This window comes from Aquarana catesbeiana, linkage group LG02, assembly GCF_042186555.1.
Source record: "Aquarana catesbeiana isolate 2022-GZ linkage group LG02, ASM4218655v1, whole genome shotgun sequence".
In the NCBI taxonomy this organism is placed as follows: domain Eukaryota; kingdom Metazoa; phylum Chordata; class Amphibia; order Anura; family Ranidae; genus Aquarana; species Aquarana catesbeiana.
Window position 1 is genome coordinate 757,464,531 of NC_133325.1, and position 21,183 is coordinate 757,485,713.

General features: G+C 42.6%; 1 protein-coding gene and 1 pseudogene across 2 annotated transcripts in view; both read left to right on the forward strand.

Annotated features, from left to right (window-relative positions):
• DOP1B (DOP1 leucine zipper like protein B) overlaps nucleotides 1–21,183 on the forward strand; it is a 187,853-nt gene that overhangs the window by 23,013 nt on the left and 143,657 nt on the right. The gene's annotated exons all lie outside the window — the stretch shown is intronic.
• On the forward strand, nucleotides 10,838–11,536 carry LOC141130104 (ferritin heavy chain, oocyte isoform-like; annotated as a pseudogene).

A 21,183-nucleotide genomic window follows, 5' to 3' on the forward strand; every position in this document is an offset into this window, starting at 1 on the left:
TCTAATACAGGTACTTTGCTCCCACTTCCGGGCATAGATAGCCGAGCCACCCGCGGGTATCTACACCACTTCCGGTGCCTTCTCCATCCCCCCCGCTGTCTTCTGGGAGACACACAGGTCCCAGAAGACAGCAGGGACCAGTGGGATTGTGCAGCACGAGTCGCGCATGCGCAGTAGGGAACCATGCTTCACTTCCTGATTCCACCCGAGAGACGGGTCGGTTTTCGGGTGCCGACATCGCGGGCGCCCTGGACAGGTAAGTGTCCTTATGTTAAAAGTCAGCAGCTGCAGTATTTGTAGCTGCTGACTTTAAAAAAATAAATACATTCAACGGAACTCCGCTCCGAACTGGGTGCCTGGTTTAAACAGCTTGTGGTTTCAACACAGGTGCTGATCTTTGCACCCAAAATAGGCAAAGAGGAGGCAACATACTCTATATTGTCAAAAGTATTGGGACGCCTGCCTTTACACACACATGAACTTTAATGACATCCCAGTCTTAGCCCGTAGGATTCAATATTGAGTTGGTCCACCCTTTGCAGCTATAACAGCTTCAACTCTTCTGGGAAGGCCGTCCACAAGGTTTAGGAGTGTGTCTATGGGAATGTTTGACCATTTCTCCAGAAGCGTATTTGTGAGGTCAGGCACTGATGTGGACTCGCAGTCACCACTCGAATTTAGAATTTATCCCAAAGGTGTTCTATCAGTTTGAGGTCAGGACTCTGTGCAGGCCAGTCAAGTTCTTCCACCCCAAACTCGCTCATCCATGTCTTTATGGACCTTGCTTTGTGCACTGGTCCAAATCATTTGGTGGAGGGGGGATTATGGTGAGGGGTTGTTTTTCAGGGGTTGAGCTTAACCCCTTAGTTCCAGTGAAGGGAACTCTTAAGGCATCAGCATACCAAGACATTTTGGACAATTTCATGCTCCCAACTTTGGGGATGTCCCCTTCCTGTTCTAACATGACTGCACACCAGTGCACAAAGCAAGGTCCATAAAGACATGGATGAGCGAGTTTGGGGTGGAAGAACTTGACTGTCCTGCGCAGAGTCCTGACCGCAACCCGATAGAACAACTTTGGGATGAATTAGAGTGGAGACTGTGAGCCAGGCCTTCTCGTCCAACATCAGTGCCTGACCTCACAAATGTGCTTCTGGAAGAATGGTCAAACATTCCCATAGACACACTCCTAAACCTTGTGGACAGCCTTCCCAGAAGAGTTGAAGCTGTTATAGCTGCAAAGGGTGGGCCAACTCAATATTGAACCCTACAGACTAAGACTGGGATGTCATTAAAGTTCATGTGCGTGTAAAGGCAGGCGTCCCAATACTTTTGACATTACAGTGTATCACCTCCCCTGTCCAATGCCTTCTGAAAAGTGCTCCATCACGGATCTCTTTTCAGAGGATTATCTGTGTTAGCCCCATGTATGACTGAGCCAAGGGAATTCTCCTTACTTTGGGAGATCTCCTCTCTACCTCCACATACATCCCTGGGACGGGAAGTGAAGGGAAATTTCCCCAGTGGTACACAGACAGCAAAAAAAAAAAAAAAAAACCCGGCAAGGGTTTCAACCCTTCCCTACACTATTCAAAATGAAAAAAAAACATTTTGTCTGTACTTGGACTTTACGCCTTGTTTGGAGCTGACTTGATGTGATAATGGAAGTACACAGAGCTGGTATTCCCGTGGTATGGAATATACCGGAAGTGCCTTATCTGTAGGCAGTATTGTGGATCTCAGACAAATATAAGTAGTTAATTATTTTACAAAGACTGATATCTGTACCATTCACCACCAGACCCCTTATCTTCACTTCTATTACTACAAGGAGGAAGTAGATCTTCTGTGAGGTTTTCGGTTCTGTGTGTGTCCCCAGAGAGATCTCTATTTCAGTGAGAATTCCCCTATGGGGGGGACACAGGTGGAAATGATGGAGTTTCTTCAAAACTAAAAACAGTTTGGCTGGTATAAAGTGAGCTTGGCATGTGCCACCCTGTGAATTCGAAGGCAGAGTAAATTAAACTTTCTTAGAAGAATCGAAGATCAGAACATTATTTATTTTTTTTTTTTTTTACCATTATTAAGTCAACATATTTAATTGGAATGCCCTTAATTTAACCACTTCAGCCCCGGAAGGATTTGCCCCCTTAATGACCAGAGCATTTTTTGCAATACGGCACTGCGTCGCTTTAACTGACAATTGCGCGGTCGTGCGATGCTGTATCCAAACAATTGATGCCATTTTTTTTCCACAAATAGAGCTTTCTTTTGGTGGTATTTGATCACCTCTGCGTTTTTTATTTTTTGCGCTGTAAACAAAAAAATTAGTTTTTTTTATTTATTTTTTTTATATGTATTATAGCAGAAAGTAAAAAAAAAATTTTTTTTTTTTTTAAATTGTCGTCAGAACATTATTTTTTTTTACCATTATTAAGTCAACATATTTGGAAAAAAAAAAAAAAACATTTTTTTTTACTTTCTGCTATAATACATATCCAAAAAAATCTACAAAAAAAACAAATTTATTCATCAGTTTAGGCCGATATATATTCTTCTACATATTTTTGGTAAAAAAAATCGCAATAGGCGTACAGTGTATATTGATTGGTTTGCGCAAAAGTTATCTCATCTACAAACTACAGGATAGATTTAGGGACTCTTATTTTTTTTTTACTGGTAATGGCGGCGGTCTGCAATTTATTTATTTTTTTTTATTAGCAGGACTGCAAAATTGTGGCGGACAATCTGACCCCAAATTACTCTTTATGGGGACCAGTGACATTATTACATTGATCGGTGCTAAAATAAAATGTACTGATCAATGTAAAATAAAAATGACACTGGCAGGGAAGAGATTAACACTAGGGGGCAATCAAGGGGTTAAGTGTGTTCTAACTGTAGGGGGGATGGGCTTACCGAAACATGACAGAGATCACTGCTCTCGATCACTGGGAACACTAGATCCCTGTCATGTCACTAGACAGAACAGGGAAATGCAATCGCCGGTCGTCGGCGGACATCGAGTCCGCGGGCATGCTCCCGCAGACTGCGGCAAGCGCATGCCCGCTATCATGCTTCTATGGAGGGACATACAAGTACACCCATTTGCGCAGCGGTGCCACTCTGCCAATGTATAGGCAGCACCAGTCGGCAAGTGGTTAAAGTGGTATTAAACCCAAAACCAAATAAAGGTATATAATGCAGCTTGGCAATCATTAGATGTGATGGCTGCATTCGTTTTCTGTTTTTTTTTTTTTTTTTTAGGCTTTTTTTTTCCCCCTCTGTTTTTACCTGGTGATCTGGCCAGTAACATAGCTCTTTTATTAAAGTGCCTCCACTCAAGTATGCTTTGTTATACCCATCTGTGGAACGGATTCATCCTCCGCATTGTGTAAAAAGTCTGTTTTTATTCCTGTCTTCTCTGTTCCTTCCCTTATTCCACTGTCTCCAACCCATCTCTTGATAGTACAGAGGCTAGGGGACAAGCTGCACATGCTCAGTTTGGTTTGTATTGCTAGAGAGTTTTTTTTTTTGGGGGGGGGGGGGTGCATGTGATCAGCACAGGGCCAATCGGCACTGTCCAGACAGAGGGTCAGGAGTCCTGCAGCCTCATAGGACAGTTAGAGTAGAATGAAAATTCCTCCTACAAGCTTTAACCAGAAACTAAATTAGAAAAAAATAGCTGTGTAGTACAGACTTACAGACTGTAGGAAGCAGGCACTACAGGAAGGGGGGAGGATTGGGGCGCTCCCTTGTCTCCCCCCCCCCCTTTCCTGACCTGCCGGGCTGCGTGCTCGGATAAGGGTCTGGTATGTATTTAGGGGGATTTTAAGGGGAACCCCCACGCCCAAAAAAAAAAAAAAAAAATCTTGCGAGGGTTCCCCTTAAAATTCATACCAAACTTGTGGCTTTTTTTTTTTTATTTAGGCGTCAGGTTCCCCTTCAAGATCCTCAGAGCACAAGTCACATGCCAAAGTCAGACCGGTTAAGATGATGATCCAACTTTGATCCGACTTCAGTGATATTCAATGGGCTGAAGTCGGACCAAAGTAGTATAGAAACCTTTTTCAAAGTCGGACCGACTTGTGTCGGACCAGTTAAGACGGCTCTCATAGTGAACTATTGATTTCTACACGTCATGCGACATGAGCTCTCAATGTTGGAGCGTTTGTTGTACCAGTTTTGAACCCAGCCTAAGGCCCCTTTCACACTTGTGTGACTTGTCCTGCCACTTGGGACCGCAAAGTCGCATGACAAGTCGTACCCCATGATTTCCAATGAATAACATTCATATCTGTGCGACTTCAAGTCACACTGATTTCAAAGTAGTCCTTGTACTACTTTGGTCTGACTTTTGATGCGAGTTGTGGTCCATAGACCTCAAGTTTACACAGGCATTCCTTGAAACTGCGGCAAAATCGCAGCCGCGAAATCGCGATAAGATTGCGTGACTTTCAATTTGCGGTAGTGTGAAAGGGGTCTTATGCAGTGTTTTAGCTGGAGGCAGATGGAAAAGGAATTCCTAGTTACATTTGTGTTTTTATTTCATATCTAAAGTTTAGTCACACTTCTTCTACACTACATTTTTCAACACTATGTTCTATAATAGTCTAATATATGGGGAAAAAACGCTGATTATTATGAGGAAATAAGGAGAAATTCAGAAAACAAAAAAGCAGTTATCTGGGGGAAAAAAAATACAGTACAAATGCCTCAGTATTTACACAGCCATCAAGAATAACCCGTTATGTGTCTAATGTGTGTATTTCCTATGACTGTCAGCTCCATCTAGAGGCCATAATGCAGTTTTTTTCCTTTTGATAATGTCATCAGGAAAATACTGTATTATGGTCACTAGATGGAGCTAACGATCATAGGAAATACACATGTGGGGATTATTTTTGATGGTTGTGCTAATGCAGTTACACAGTTCTTCTTTCTTCCTTCTTCTTCTTCTTCTTCTTCTTCTTTCTTCTTTCTTCTTTCTTCTTTCTTCCTTCTTCTTCTTCTTCTTTCTTCTTTCTTCTTTCTTCTTTCTTCTTTCTTCTTTCTTCTTTCTTCTTTCTTCTTTCTTCTTTCTTCTTCTTTCTTCTTTTCTTTCTTTCTTTTCTTTCTTCTTTTCTTTCTTTCTTTTCTTTCTTCTTTTCTTTCTTCTTTCTTCTTTTCTTTCTTCTTTCTTCTTTTCTTTCTTCTTTCTTCCTTTTCTTTTTTCTTCTTTTTCTTTATTTGGCTTTTCTGTTTCTGAAAATACTCTGAATTGAATTTTTATAATAAACGGAGAAGTGGGTACAAAAAAAAAAAAATAATAATGTAGTTTTAGTGTTTATAAGTAATATTATTTGAAATATTTTCTATTATTTACGCTGAGTACAGAGACATACATACGTCAGTACTGTACGATCAAATAAGCGTATATATTTTACAATAAGCACGAATATTTTAGATTTCATGATTGTTTGTTGTGGAGGGGAGGCTGCAAACATTCCTTTGGTTACCATGATTTGTTAACCACTTACCTACTGGGCACTTCCCCGCCTTCCTGCCCAGGGCAATTTTCAGCTTTCAGGGCTGTCACAGTTTGAATGACAATTGCGCGGTCATACAACACTGTACCCATATGACATTTTTATCATTTTCTTCACACAAATAGAGCTTTCTTTTGGGTTTTTTTTTTTACTAAAAAAAAAAAGGAAAAAAGACGGAAAATTAAAAAAAAAACGTTTTTCTGCATTTTGTCAGTAAATTTTGTAAATAAGAAATTGTTCTCCTTCACTGATGGGTGCTGATAGGCTGCACTGATGAGGTGGCACTTATGGGCACTGATTAGGTGGCACTGATGAGGAGATACTAATATGCTACACTGATAGGCAGGACTGATGGGTACGGGTAGGTTGCACTGATGGGTACGGATAGGCGGCACTGATGGGCAGCACGGATTGACGGCACTGATGGACACTGAAAGGTAGCAGTGACTGGCATCACTGATGGGCAGTGATTGGTGGCACTAGGGGGCTTTACTGTAATCAGGGCACTGATGATCTGTGCCCTGATCACAGATCCGGGTGTTTCCTACAAGAAGATGCTGCTGATCTGCTCTCCTCACCAAACACACTGTCAGTGGAGGCGATGAGAGCCTATCACCGGCACTTCCGTGTTTACATGTGACCAGCTGTGATTGGACACAGGCAATCACATGGTAAAAGAGCTGCGTGATCGGCTGTTTACAGAGCGGCCGTTCTTGGTGCCGCCATGTGACGTCCACCCAGAAGGAGAGCCGCACCGTCCCTCTGTCATTTGACGGTGGGCTGGCGGCAAGCAGTTAATCAGGTGTCTGTACAACTGTGCAAGATTGAAGGGATAGCTAGAGCTTTAAATCCAGACTAAAGCTTCGTACACACAATGAGAATATCGGACGAATGATCATCCGCTTTTCATTTTCTTTTTTTTTTTTTTTTTTTGTTTTTTTTTTTGTTACAAAAGTTCTCATATGACAGAATACAACTTCGGAAGTGATGTGATGTGTTGTATTGTAATCTTTTGTTTCTGAAAATGCGTGGTTTTGCTTTTACTGTGCTGAGTAAATGAAAATCATACGATCTGGTGTCATACGGGAATATTTTTTGTGTTTTGTCCCTTTTGGATAATTTCAGATGAACTGTCACGATCGGCTCTCAGAAGCTGTGTACTAACCATCAGATTATCGTATGATCACTTTGAGAGCGGTGTTTTTTTGTACGATTTTCTGATCACATGTACTAAACATGAGGGCTAGCCCACACTACAGAAACGCAGTCCAGATGTGTTCCAGATGTGTTTCTGCATGCACATTTTTTATGCATTTTTGATGCGTTACGGTGCATTTTTCTCCCCTCATTCTTTTTCTCCAAAGTTTTCGTTTTTTTTTTTTTTTTTTTTTTTTTTTTGCTGTAATGCACTCTGGTGTGGACTGTGAAAGCTATGTGACCACCGTACATGCTTTTTTGATGCAGGAAAAAAAAATGATCACGATTGGCTTTCGAAAGCTGTGTACTAACAATCACATTATCGTACGATCGCTTAAAAAGAGGTGTTTTTAGTTCAATTTTCTGATTGCGTTTACTAGGCATAAGGGCTAGTTCACACTACAGAAACAAAGTCCAGATGTGTTTCTGCATGCCATGCACATTTTTTAGGATTTTTTGATGCATTCTGGTGCATTTTTCCTCTTATTCTTTTTCTCCAAGGTTTCCTTTTTTTTTTTTTTTGTTTTGTTTTTTTGCTGTAATGCACACCTGTGTGAACTTTTCCATTGAAATCCATGTAACTTACTGTCCATGCATTTTTGTAGCAGAAAACAAACTGCACCAGACTGCATGTGGTATGAATTGGCCCTTAGGCTTGGCTCAACAGGCTGCCCTATGCACGAGAAACACAGAAAATAAAGTCTCTGGCCCTTTTTCAAAAACGCACCTCACCGAACCACCTTGTGTGCTCAAACACACCATGAACCTAACCATGTTGAGCACGTGAAAATGCGTGCATTTGCCGATGCGTGGGATTGCCATTAAAGTGGTTGTAAAATTCAGACATGAAATATGAACAAAGCAAATCCCTCTATAGTGGGGGGTTAGCAGCCTGTAGATCGCGATCGACCAGTGGATCGTGTCCAGGTGACTGGTAGATCACGGTCTGGGCTTGCTGACCCGCCATTCCAGAGCATTAAACAGAGTGCAATACAGAGGGACTACTTGTAAAGTTGGCGCTGTATTAGGAGCGCCGCATAGGCCGATGTCTCCTCTGTAGTGTCGACTCCTGTCCCATGCGGAGTGATACTCACTTCACTTCACCTCTTATTCCTGCTAGCGGTCTCCGGAGTGGTGCTAGCAGCAGGAAAGAAGAGATCTTCAGGTCAGTGTGAAGCAATACACCGGGCATAATAGTATAGGGCTGCTTTCACACTGATGTCCTGCGGTCTACCCTCACAGCGTGTGCAACCTTGTGCAGTACAGCAAATAAGCAGTTAAAGCAGGCAGTGTTGTGTTTCTTTCTCACCACCTGTTGTTAACCCCTTGGACCCTGCACCAGGTGACAGGTGGTGAAAATGCTATTAGTTGCCTCACCACTTGAGTTAAACCCATGATTGCTATGCAATTCACTTAATTGCAACACAGTAGTATGGCAATTAGAGCGTTTTTCTTTTTTTTTTGTTTTTTTTAAATTTCTTTTTATTAATGTTTTGCACAGTACAAAAATAAAAAGTAAACAACCCCACCACGCAGGGCGGGAATCGTGGAAAAGACCTAAACATCCCCCCAATCCAGGTTCACCACCCTGTGGACAAATCCACCTGCTCAGGTGCAAGTTCCTTAGACAAAATGGGGAAGTATTCCCACATCATAACATAGACATTAATACAGTGGAACCTTGGATCACAAGCACATTTTGTTCCAGAAAAATGCTTGTAATCCAAAGCACTTGTATATCAAAGAGAGTTTCCCCATTGGAGTCAATGGAAACAATGCAACGATAATTCGTTCCACAGTGACTGCTATTATATGCAGTACCGCATGTGGCCAGAGGTGGGGGGGCACCAGAGACACTCGGGAACGGAGTGTTTCCGAGTGTCTCCTAGCGGCTCAGAGTGACTTCGAGTGTAATGGGCGCCCCCCCGCACCTCTGGCCAAATGCAGTACTGCACACCCCATTGGCTTGAATCCTGCTCGTCTTGCGAGACAACGCTCGCGAACCAAGTCAGGATTTTTAAAAAATAATAGCTTGTATTGCGAAACGCTCGTAAACCGTGTTACTCGCAATCCGAGGTATTACTGTATAGCAACTTCACAGTTCTTATAATAGTAAGGCCAGCAATCATCTCCATATACATCTATCAAAGCAGCAGGCAATCTCCTAATAGCCCCAATGGTAGTGCAAGAATGAGCGAGCCCCATAGGCCCAAATCCATCACCATGCAGATAACCTCCTTCTTCATAATGGAATTTATACAGTCATTAGGCTACCAAAAGATCACCGTCTGACCAAATCTTCCAGACTTTGTCCAATTTCTTAGGACACCCTCCGCTCAGGTATGTTGCTTTAAAGAATGGAATTACTCTATTGGTGATTAGAGGTTTAAATCAGGTGTGAGGAGGCGACACTGTGCCCGGTGATCTTTGACTTCTCCCGTGTTGTTCCGGTAGATCTCCACCTTTTTAACCACTTCCAGCCCAAGGACGTCCTATGAGGGGACCCAGAGAAAGAATCTGCCGTCACCGGATGACGAGCATAGAGATTTCCGGTGACCAGATGGTCAGCAGTCATCTCTATGACCGTCGGATGCCCGGGCGTGACGTTATGACGTCACATCTGGGCCGCGGTTGCAGCTGAAAAGCACAGGATTGTTCTTTTTTTTTTTTTTTTTTTTTTTTGATCTCATGCTTTTCAGCCTGGAGGAGAGATGTGGGGTCTTATAGATTTATTTATTTATTATAGCAAAATGTAAAAAATATTGCGTTTTTTTCCAAATTGTCGCTCTTATTTTGTTTATAGCGCAAAAAATAAAAATCGCAGAGGCGATCAAATACCACCAAAAGAAAGCTCTATTTGTGGGGAAAAAAGGACGTCAATTTTGTTTGGGAGACACGTCGCACGACCGCGCAATTGTCAGTTAAAGCGACACAGTGCTCAATCGCAAAAAACGCTCTGGTCAGAAAGGGGGTAAAATCTTCTGGGGCTGAAGTGGTTAACTCAGGCCCATGATGTTGTTTCACATTCATGCAGCAGAGATAAGGAGCAGATATGGGTGGTAGCTGATCACACCCTCCATGTGGAATGTCCTTTCACATTGATCTGTAGCAGAACGTGAAGAATTGGCTTCATCAGTGCTTTTAAAATAGTCCCATTAATTCCGATAACAGAGCTGCATGGATTCCTGTCCTGGCGTCCTCCTCCATAGTGCTATCCCCTATAGAGCTCCGTCCCCTATAGAGCTCCGTCCCCTATAGAGCTCTGTCCCCTATAGAGCTCCATCCCAGCGGGAGGCTCTGTGTGCTGATAGGGAAGTCCCAGCATTGGTAAATATTTGATTGAAGTCCTCCCTGTATTTGATCTGTCTTTGTGACATCTGGAGAATATAGACACAGGACTGTGTTGAGAAATGTTTATGACGGGCGTATCTAAAAGAATAGGCGCGCTTTTAACACACCTAACCTCCTCTGCTACAGTGGGGACGAAAAGTATTCAGACCCCCTTAAATTTTTCACTCTTTGTTATATTGCAGCCATTTGCTAAAATCATTTAAGTTCATTTTTTTCCTCATTAATGTACACACAGCACCCCATATTGACAGAAAAACACAGAATTGTTGACATTTTTGCAGATTTATTAAAAAAGAAAAACTGAAATATCACATGGTCCTAAGTATTCAGACCCTTTGCTCAATATTTAGTAGAAGCCCCTTTTGATCTAATACAGCCATGAGTCTTTTTGGGAAAGATGCAACAAGTTTTTCACACCTGGATTTGGGGATCCTCTGCCATTCCTCCTTGCAGATCCTCTCCAGTTCTGTCAGGTTGGATGGTAAACGTTGGTGGACAGCCATTTTTAGGTCTCTCCAGAGATGCTCAATTGGGTTTAAGTCAGGGCTCTGGCTGGGCCATTCATGAACAGTCACGGAGTTGTTGTGAAGCCACTCCTTCGTTATTTTAGCTGTGTGCTTAGGGTCATTGTCTTGTTGGAAGGTAAACCTTCGGCCCAGTCTGAGGTCCTGAGCACTCTGGAGAAGGTTTTTGTCCAGGATATCCCTGTACTTGGCCGCATTCATCTTTCCCTCCATTGCAACCAGTCGTCCTGTCCCTGCAGCTGAAAAACACCCCCACCAGATTGCTCGTTCGTTGTAAAGATTATTGGGTTGGCGCTTCAACAGTGATTGAACGGAACCCGCCATTGGACACCATGAACTCCCAGGTTCGTCAGAATTTCCGCCAGGACTGCGAGGCCGCCCTCAACCGGCAGGTCAATCTGATCGTGACGATGTGGCATTGAGGAACTTTGCAAAATATTTTCTGCACCAATCCCATGAAGAACGTGAGCATGCAGAAAAACTTATGAAGATGCAGAATAAACGTGGAGGAAGGATATTTTTGCAGGGTGTGAAGAAGCCAGACCGTGATGAGTGGGGCAGTGGTTTGGAGGCTCTTGAATGTGCTCTGCAGCTGGAGAAAAATGTTAACCAGTCCCTTTTGGATGTGCACAAATTGGCTACAGAATACAATGACCCTCATCTTTGTGACTTCTTGGAAACCCATTACTTGGATGAGCAAGTGAAATCCATAAAGGAGCTTGGTGATCATGTGACCAACCTGCGCAAGATGGGAGCCCCACAAAGTGGCATGGTTGAATACCTCTTTGACAAACACACACTAGGGGAGTCCCATGACTGAGCTGTGTCCTGCTTCCTGCCCTCTTTATCTGTTCTATTTGTGAAATCTTTATTTATGTTTCTCTGCTATATTTTTGACACTAATAAAATTGTACAAGGTGAAAAAAAAAAAAAAAACACCCCCACAGCATGATGCTGCCACCACCATGCTTCCCTGTTGGGACTGTATTGGACAGGTGATGAGCAGTGCCTGGTTTTCGCCACACATACCGCTTAGAATTAAAGCCAAAAAGTTCTATCTTGGTCTCATCAGACCAGAGAATCTTATTTCTCACCATCTTGGAGTCCTTCAGGCGTTTTTTAGTAAACTCCATGTGGGCTTTCATGTGTCTTGCACTGAGGAGAGGCTTCCATCGGACCACTCTGCCATAAAGCCCCGACTGGTGGAGGGCTGCAGTGATGGTTGACTTTCTACAACTTTCTCCCATCTCCCGACTGCATCTCTGGAGCTCAGCCACAGCGATCTTTGGGTTCTTCTTTACCTCTCTCACCAAGGCTCTTCTCCCCCGATATACAAATACCGTACTGGTGACCCCTCAATAGGGATAAAACTTTTTCGCAGAAGAGAGTTTAACAAGACTCGTGGCCACTCATTAAAATTAGAAGAAAAGGCAGTGGTCTCAGCGGGGAACATTGATAGCTTCAAGAAACTATTAGATAAGCACCTGAATGACCGCAACATACAGGGATATATAATGTAATACTGACACATAATCACACACATAGGTTGGACTTGATGGACTTGTGTCTTTTTTCAACCTCACCTACTATGTAACTATGTAGCTCAGTTTGGCCAGACGGCCAGCTCTAGGAAGGGTTCTGGTCGTCCCAAACGTCTTCCATTTAAGGATTATGGAGGCCACTGTGCTCTTAGGAACCTTAAATGCAGCAGAAATTTTTTTGTAACCTTGGCCAGATCTGTGCCTTGCCACAATTCTGTCTCTGAGCTCTTCAGGCAGTTCCTTTGACCTCATGATTCTCATTTGCTCTGACATGCACTGTGAGCTGTAAGGTCTTATATAGATAGGTGTGTGGCTTTCCTAATCAAGTCCAATCAGTATAATCAAACACAGCTGGACTCAAATGAAGGTGTAGAACCATCTCAAGGATGATCAGAAGAAATGGACAGCACCTGAGTTAAATATATGAGTGTCACAGCAAAGGGTCTGAATACTTAGGACCATGTGATATTTCAGTTTTTCTTTTTTAATAAATCTGCAAAAATGTCAACAATTCTGTGTTTCTCTGTCAATATGGGGTGCTGTGTGTACATTAATGAGGAAAAAAATGAACTTAAGAGCCCTTTCACAATGAGCCGCCCATAGCAGCGGCGTTTTACCGTCGGATTAGCGGCGCATTTCGGCCGCTAGCGGGGCGCTTTTACCCCCCCGCTAGCAGCCAAGAAAGGGTTAAAACTGCCCGCAATGCACCGCAATAACGGCGTTTTGCTGGCGGTATCCCAGCGCTGCCCCATTGATTTCAATGGGGAACAGCGGTGGAGGAGCGGTAAACACACCGCTCCTTCACCGCTCCAAAGAAGCTGCTGGCAGGACTTTTTTTCCCGTCCTGCCAGCGCAGCGCTCCGGTGTGAAAGCCCTCAGGTTTTCACACTAGAGACAATGCTGCAGCTGTTTGAGGGCGGATTGCAGGCGCTATTTTTAACGCTATAGCGCCTGCAAAACGCCCTCGGTGTGAAAGGGGTCTTAATGATTTTAGCAAATGGCTGCAATATAACAAAGAGTGAAAAATTTAAGGGGGTCTGAATACTTTCCGTCCCCACTGTGTATCCAACCAAATCAGCAAGTTTGCAAGGGCAATGTTTTTTTCCTTGCTCTGGCTGTCCACGTAGAGCTGTGCCGACAGTTTGCAGTTGCACAGATGTTCTGCTGTGTTTTCCATAAAAAACAAAACTAGTTGTGAGGACACAACATCTGCTATGGTTGTAAATTGGAAACTCCGTCTGCCTCTGAGCTGTGAACAGAAATACCCAAATAGTGACAAAAGTCAGCCAGCCTTTGAAGTATTACGTAATACAGTTTTGAACTTTTGAATGTCCACTGGAGTTTTGATTCTTTTCTTTTTTTGTTTTGTTTTTTGTTTTTAGGTGTGTAACACCTCATTCATTTGTGCAGCTGCCACTGCTACCCCTCTGAAAAGCAATCCACTATATGTTGCTTTTCAGAGGCAGTTTGCAAGCGTTCAGGAGGCGATAGTCCCATCCCCTGAATAGCTTTTTTTTCCAGTCGAGGGAGATTTTGCATTAAAGTGTCACTAAACCCACATCATAAAAAAACTATGAATAGATGATGTATTACTCAGTCACTATGAGATTTGATTTCTGTGTTCTCCAAAAAAACCTGGTTGATCCCGCTGCTCTCTATCTCCACCTTCTGTCCATGTCCCCAATTCAGCTCAGGATTTTGCAGCTGTGGTGACAACGCTGCACATGCTCAGTATTCAGTGAGTTTCTATTCCCTATCAGATATAAGCAACCCATGTAACTATAGAGTCACACATTGGTAAATGACAGTCCGCTCCCTCCCGCCTCTATGCCCACTAACCAGCTAAACACAATGGGGGTGGGATATTACATGTAGATTAATAGAGACTTCACCTCCCTCTTATTCTAAGACACAGGCTGGAGGGGCGTGCCACAGCCTGTGACCGGCAGAAATCCGCCTACAACATGTTATTTCCACAAAATAATAAAGAATTTATTTCATATATATATATATATATATATCTATATCTATATAGATATAGATATATAGATATAGATATAGATATAGATATATATCTATATCTATATATATATATATATATATATATATATATATATATATAGAGAGAGAGAGAGATATAGATATCTATCTATCTATCTATATATATATATATATATATATATATATATATATATATTTGTATGACAGTTTAACCACCTTGCGTTGGTGCTATAGCCGAAAGACGGATGCAGCATGGACTTAATTTGCCGGGAGGGCGTCCATGGAAAAAAAGCCGATCACCGGCGGCTGTGAGAGGGACATCAGTCCCGATCGTGGAGAGCCTCTGCAGAGGCTTCTGTGGCCACCAGCACCACCTACCAGTGCCACCTACCAATGCCCATCATTGCCACCTACCAGTGCCCATCAGTGCCATCTTATCAGTGCCCATCAGTGCAGCCTCCTCAGCAAATATCAATGAAGGAGAAAAATGACCCGTTTGCAAAATTTTATAACAAACTATGAAACATAATTTTTTTTTTTTTCAAAAATTTCTGTCTTTTTTTTGTTTGATTAGCAAAAAATAAAAACCCAAGTGGTGATTAAATATCACCAAAAGAAAGCTCTAATTGTGTGAAAAAATGATAAAAATGTCATTTGAGTACAGTGTAGTATGACCGCGCAATTGTCATTCAAAGTGTGACAGCGCTGAAAGCTGAAGATTGGTCTGGGCAGGAGGGGGGTTTAAGTGCCCAGTAAGCAAGTGGTTAAAACAGTTTGATATTATTTATTTATTTATTTTTACTCGGTATTCCAAAGGCTGTTTTTTTTTTTTTTTTTTTTTTTTTGAACATGTGACCAGCAGCAGAGGACTAGAAGCTCCTCCTGCTTATGTTTCCCTGCAGACAGGCTGGGAAAGAGCTGGGTCATGTGACAGCTGTATATCGATTACGAAAAAGGTACTTCGATTGTAATTATTTTAATTAAAAAAAAAAAAAAAAAAAGTGTCATCATCCACATACAGAAATAGAAGGGAAAGTGTGTGTGTTTAGTATCAGTTTAAAATACCACACCGCAACCGAGAGCTTAGCGTTCGGCTTACGGTTGCATGGAGGTCCTCTTGCCCTCAGTGGGGTAGTTCTACAGATGGTGCCGCCTGTCCAGCTTGGACAGTGTTGTTGGCTTTTTTAAAGTGAGGTTCCACCCAAAAAAACAAATACCTGAAAAATTCTAAAAAAACAAAACAAAAAAACATTTGGATATTTTTTTTTTCACTTACATCTAAATGCTAGGTGGTCCCTCGTAGTCTGCCTCTTCCTTTGCCTGGGCTGGTGACATCACTTCCCCCTCGGCACAGGAAGGGCTCGGCTCTGCTCCCTCCCCCTTGTCAATCATCTGGGACCCATTACAGGTCCCAGGTGATTGAGCGGCCAATCGCGGCGCCGCTCACGCATGCGCAGTGGGTGCCAGGCTGTGAAGCCACAGCCCGGCGCCCACAGTTGAAATGCCGGCACTGACGAGCAGAGGGGGGGGGACGAGCGGGGCTTCGATCCCCTGCATCGCTGGACCCAGGGACAGGTAAGTGTCCAATTAAAAGTCAGCAGCTGCAGTATTTGTAGCTGCTGACTTTTAATTTTTTTTTTAATGGGCCCCCTGGGTGGAACTCCTCCTTTTAAGTTTAATGATATCCACCCAGAGGCAGCTAGATTTATTTACTGCGTCTGAGGAAATGACGGGCTGTCTGCCCACTCATATGCAGAATGAATGTAGAAACTAAAGGAGGGGGAGTTTCAGATAAGTTCTAGCTACATACATTGCTTTTTTTGCATAATGGGAAATCTTATTTATTAGCCGCTCAGGGGTAAACTGAATAAATTGACAGGTTTAGTAGAAAATCCTGTTAATTACAAATAGTCACACATTACCCTTCAATGAAGGTTGCACAGCTAGAATATTTATAAACCGATTAGCTGGATTACATCTGATTTCTATAGGGATTCATTTCTGTATTCTGTAAATCCACGAAGCCCATTATAATCCTAGAAAAAGGGCTGACCAGGAAACTTTCCTGTAGCTCAGACTGTCATCTTTGAGCTGCGGTGATATACAGCTGATTACTTCTGATCTGGATGGTAATGGATGGATGGGGTAAGGAGGACCAGGTCACATCTTGCACCAGGGCCCTCTGACTTTTAATTAGGTCTTTGCACAATATGAGGTCTTCACCAGCACAGACAGTCACAGATTGCAGTACAGCACTAGGGGAAGTGAGAAAGTCAACTGATTTTGAAACTCTATGCTGTTGACATATTAACCAAATCACAGAGAAGGAAGCATTATGTCACCAGCACACACCATGGCTCTGTAATCCAGCCTTTCTCAACTAGTGTTCCTTCCAGGGTGAATCTGATTTAACCACTTAAGGACCGAGCCTCTTTTTGAGATTTTGTAGTTTACAAGTTAAAAACTTTTTTTGCTAGAAAATTACTTAGAACCCCCAAACATTCTACATTTTTTTTTCTAACACCCTAGAGAATAAAATGGCGGTCGTTGCAATACTTTCTGTCACACTGTATTTGCACAGCGGTCTTACAAGCGCATTTTTTTTTTGGTACAAATACACTTTTTTTTTAATTCTCCCACGCGTGGAATGGCGACAAACTTTTACCCTTAAAAATCTCCATAGGCGACGTTTAAACAATTGTACAGGTTGCATGTTTTAAATTACAGAGAATTATTGCTCTTGCTCTACTGATTGCGTGGATACCTCTCACATGTGTGGTTTGAACACCGTTTTCATACTCACGTATGCGTTCGCTTCTGCACGCGAGCTCGGCGGGACGGGGCGCGTTTAAAACATTTTTTTTTCTTATTTATTTTACCTTTTTATTTTATTTTTTTTACACTGTTTTATAAAAATAAATTAAAAAAGTGTCACTTTTATTCCTATTACAACAAATGTAATAACCCTTGTAATAGAAAAAAAGCATGACAGGACCTCTTAAATATGAGATCTGGGGTCAAAAAGACCTCAGATTTCATATTTACACTAAAATGCATTAAAAGAAAAATTGTCATTTAAAAAACAAAAATTAAAAATGGCCCTTTAAGAGCTATGGGTGGAAGTGACGTTTTGACGTCACTTCCGCCCTGCAATGTTATGGAGACGGGTGGGGGCCATCTTCCCCTCACTGGTCTCCATGCCCAGCAAGGGTGAAGATCTGATCGCCTCCGCCGCTGCCGACGGCTCCGGGAAAGAGGCAGAGGGCATCGGAGTGTGGCGGGGGGGGGGGGGGGGGGGGCACCTCTCCCGCCGCCGATAAAAGTAAAAGAGACCACTCTTATCGGAAAGCAGACCACCGGACGAAGAAGAGGATACCGGGGTTATGGCAGCTAGTTGGTGCCATAACAACAATATTCCTCTTCAAAGTTTGGATGTATATTGGCGTGCGGCGGTCTGGAAGTGATTATATCATGATTTAAATCACTAGTAAAAAGGCTTGATTTAAATCATAGTTTCTAAAGAGCAACTGTCATCTCTGTCCTGCAGCGGCTCCTCCTCTGACCCGCTGTTGACTCACCAACAGTCCCATTCACTTTAATGGGACAGGTGGTGATGTGGCAGTGACACAACAAGGTGAGGGACATGGCGGCAGCAGGTGAGTGGATCCCCGCTAACAGGCGCTTCCATGATGCATCTGAAATGACAGGTGCTCTTTAAATGTAAGGACTTATGCTTGCTGGTAGTTAGGAAACCTTAATTTTGTTTGCAAATATTAAAGATTCTATTTGGAATAATAAGCTGTCGGGTTAGTAAAACAGCGATATCAGAACCGATTCAATCATACAGTTTGTAGTGTACATAGATTTGCAAAACAATGGGATAAAGGAATATTCCTGAATTTTGGTTTATCTCATGGTTACTGTGACATTGTGTGACTGCATCAATGTAGTGCATGTTATCTCAGTTTGCAGAGCTTGGATTCATTGAATAAGTTTACCAAACATTTTAATATTGCAGAATATACAGCCTCATGCTCCATTTCATGCTGAATAAACTAATTTATTAATGTATCTTAAATAGAAAACTATCTTTATATAGACTTTTGCTCCAAAAGCATTTTATTAAAATAAATTTGATAAAAATAAAAAAAAAAAAAAGCTATTTAAATCCAAAAAAATCTGATTTTTTTTATTTTTTATTTTTTTTAATCATTGATTTATATCCACCCTGGTTCCTTCAGAGGTCTCCGGGGGTTCAGCAACTTCTGCCTCTGCAATAAATAACCAATGACACCAGTGATGTTTTGGCTATCTGTAAGGGTTGGGGGGGTTTATTCCATCTTGTAACTAATGTAAAGAGCACTGACCACAAAAGTGAGTGACATTCTTCCCATTGAACACCAGTGCAATGAACCCTTCTTCCCATGGACCACCAGTGCAATGAGCCCTTCTGCTATTGACCACCAGTGCAATAAGCCCTTCTGTGTATTGACCACCATAGAAACATACAAAAGTGATGGCAGAAAAAGACCAAGTAGTCCATTGAGTCTGCCCGTTTTTTTCTTTGCTTTTTTTTTTGTTTTGTTTTGAGTATAGATCTACATTTTTTCCAAGCATGTTTGAAGCCATTTACTGTTGACTGACTCACTACGTCTGCTGGAAGTTTATTTCAAACATTAACTAACCTTTCAGTAAAATAATACTTTCTAAGATTAGTTTTGAACTTTCCTCCAGTGCAATGAGCCCTTCTTTCCACTGACCAGCAGTGACCACCCTGATTTATGCAGAATGGCCAACAAGCCCACAATTAAAAGCAAAGGTTGTTCTTCTCCCATTATCCACCAAAGTAAGGGCGTCCTTCACTGACCTTCAATGTAGGGTGGGCATCCTTCTCCACTGAGCTTCAATGTAGGGTGTCCTTCTCCACTGACCTTCAATGTAGGGGGTCCTTCTCCCCTGACCTTCAATGTAGGGGGTCCTTCTCCCCTGACCTTCAATGTAGGGGGTCCTTCTCCCCTGACCTTCAATGTAGGGGGTCCTTCTCCCCTGACCTTCAATGTAGGGGGTCCTTCTCCCCTGACCTTCAATGTAGGGGGTCCTTCTCCCCTGACCATCAATGTAGGGGGTCCTTCTCCCCTGACCATCAATGTAGGGGGTCCTTCTCCCCTGACCATCAATGTAGGGGGTCCTTCTCCCCTGACCATCAATGTAGGGGGTCCTTCTCCCCTGACCTTCAATGTAGGGTGGGCATCCTTCTCCACTGACCTTCATAGGGCATCCTTCTCCACTGACCTTCAATAGGGCATCCTTCTCCACTGAGCTTCAATGTAGGGTGTCCTTCTCCACTGACCTTCAATGTAGGGCGTCCGTCTCGCCTGTCCACCAAAGTAATTGGTCCTTCTCCACTGACCTTCAATAGGGCATCCTTCTCCACTGACTTTTAAAGTAGGGTGTCCTTGTCAACTGTTCACCAATGTAAGTGGTCCTTCTTCCCTGACCTTCAATGTAGGGCGTCCTCCATCACTGACCTTCAATGTAAGGAGGTCCTTCTCAACTGTCCACCAATGTAGGGGGTCCTTTTCCAGTGGCCTGCAATGAAAAGGGGTCCCAGTCTTTCTCAACTAGGGTTCCTCCCTGAGGTTGCTGGGGGAGGGTCCCTGAGCAATTGGGAACTTCTGCCTCTTAGATAGCCAAAACATCATTATTTGGTTAGTTATCTGTAAGGGATGGGGGGGGGGGAGGCATTGTTCCCTCTTGTGACTAATGTAAAGAGCATTCTTGACACTGACCACGAAATTGATTGGCGTTCTTCCCACTGACCACCAGTCCAATGAGCCCTTCTTTCCATGAATCTGTACAGAATGGCCAACAATTAAAAGCAAAAGTTGTTCTTTTCTCCCATTGTTCCCCGATGTAGGGGTCACTGACCTTCAATGTAAGGGGGTCGTTCTCCACTGTCCACCAATGAAGGGGGTCCTTTTTTACTGACATTCAATAAAAGGGTCCTTCTCCTTTGACTTTCAATGTAGAGGGGATCTTCTCCACTTTCCACCCTTGTACGGGGTCCTTCTCCACTGATCTTTAATGCAGGGGGTCCATTGTAGGAGGCCCTTCATTTAAGGGAATGCTGCAATTTTCACTTTCTGTATTGTGTTTCAAGCCATTTTTATTAGTTGAATGTAACTATTATTACCGAAAATAATTTTGTTGTACAGAGCAGTGTTTGATGTAAAATATACGAACTACACCATATTCCTGTTTTTTATTTATTCTTGTATGTCAGCTTACTGTTCATGCTAATGAACCCTGAGCTGTTGATATAGTAATTATTAGTAGTCCTGAGTCCTGGAAGTTTTCGATACAGGTGAAGGGGTCAACACAGGTGTGTTGCAATGCATGGCAGTGAACCATAGTGCACTGTGGCCTGTTACAGCAAACATTTTGTAACATCCAATTTTGAGACATTTTGATGTGGTGGAAGCTCATTTATTTCAATGGGCTGCCTTAATGCAACGCATGTTAACAGCAAGCATAAAGCATATGCATTAACTCACCACACAAATGTAAATGGTCTCTTAAAGTAGAAGGAAAGGCAATACAACTACAAGCTTTTAAATGTAGCCCTAGTGTTTTCTTTCTTTCACACAGTTTGGAATAAATCTCAATGCAAATACCCTTTTTAAAACATTTTTCCAAGCAGTCAAGCTATGGTCTGCAGTGGGATGACATCACAGCTCTAGGGATAACACCCTTATGTGCTCCTATGGGGGAGACTTGATATCTGACTTTATTCAATTACCCACTGCAGTTCTCCTATGCACTTGAGATGCCTTCTGGTCCACAGTGGCGCTTTTTTTAACTTTTTAAAAAAAATTTCAATTCTAGAATAGACACACATGATTTTTTTTTAACTTGCTTATCTCCTCAAGAAGTAGACCTTTGGTCCAAAAAATGCATAGAGCAGGGATGTCTGACTCGATTTAATCGTGGGCCGCATCAGCAGTATGTTTGTCCTCAAAGGGCCAGTTGTATCTGGGGTGC